This window comes from Elephantulus edwardii, unplaced genomic scaffold (assembly GCF_000299155.1).
Source record: "Elephantulus edwardii isolate Elephantulus edwardi_28Jun2011 unplaced genomic scaffold, EleEdw1.0 scaffold00237, whole genome shotgun sequence".
NCBI lineage: Eukaryota > Metazoa > Chordata > Mammalia > Macroscelidea > Macroscelididae > Elephantulus > Elephantulus edwardii.
This window is the reverse complement of record NW_006399987.1, coordinates 1,061,833-1,062,981: the sequence shown is the minus strand read 5'-3', so window position 1 is coordinate 1,062,981 and position 1,149 is coordinate 1,061,833. Positions and strand designations below refer to the sequence as shown.

The 1,149-nt window shown below is 39.5% G+C and overlaps 1 pseudogene; it reads right to left on the bottom strand.

The window, feature by feature from the left end:
* LOC102846204 overlaps positions 1 to 1,149 on the bottom strand; it is a 30,548-nt pseudogene that overhangs the window by 25,239 nt on the left and 4,160 nt on the right.

Sequence of the window (1,149 nt, the reverse complement as noted above, 5' to 3'; positions counted from 1 at the left end):
TTTATTTTATTAATTTTAATGAACATTTACAGAGATTTTGGATTTTCATTCATTCATTGTTGCACTTTTTTCTTTACCCCTCTCCCCCCAGTTCGCTCCTGTCTTTGAAAAGCAAAAGATAAACTACTTCATTGGTATACAATCCAGGCTTATTTTAATTGGGGAGCTCCACCAAACGTTGTCCACAATGGGTAACCATTATTGCATTTGACTTACCAATGTCACAGTGTATAGCATCACAACAACCATGAGTTACCTCAGTACAGCAAATGGACAGACCAGTGCTGTACCACGTAGAAGAATGTTTGACCAAAAACAATTAAAACCAGACCTGCGGGCTGTAGATTATCATGATCAAATTTCACAAATGTTATGTTGGATGAAAGAAGCCAGGCACAAAAGAATCTTACGATTTTCTTTTTGCAAAGTTTAAAGTCAGGTAAATTGATTTATGGTATTAAAAGTCAGCATAGTTGTTATAATATTTGGAAATGGCTCTAGTGGCAGCAATGTTAAGCATTCAACCAAAAGTTTGGAGGTTTGAACTCACCCAGGAATTCCCAGGGAGAATGACCCTGCCATCTGCTCTTGTAAAGATGATAACCAAGAAAGCCACCACCAGTCAACACAGCCAGATTAGGTTGCTGTGATGCTAAATACTGTGACACTGATGTGTCAGATGCCATAATGGTTACTTATGGAGGACAGTGTTTGGTGGAGAGTTCCCCAATTAAAATAAGCCTCGAAGCATGAGTGGCATCCACTTCCAAAGACAGCTTGCCTCTGTAAACTCTATGAATGTGGAGAAATGATGAACGTTATACAGGTGTTCAGGTCTCTCGTTCATAGGATCACGATGAATTGTCTAAGACTTGATGGCACTTAACAACAACAACAACAACAACAACAACAACAACAACGAGAGAGCTGTTTGCCTAGTGGATATTGAATAATACTATTTAATATTTGTAAAAAGGAAATAAAAAAGCGTATAGCGATGGGAAAGTCTGCTATTAGGGACCTCTCTAAAGTACTCAGGAGCAACGGTGTCTCTCTGGAGACTAAGGTGCGCCTGGCATGGTATTTGCAATCGCTTGTTATGCATCAGAGAGTTGGACAATGACTAGGGAGGACAGAAGGAGAGTGGAT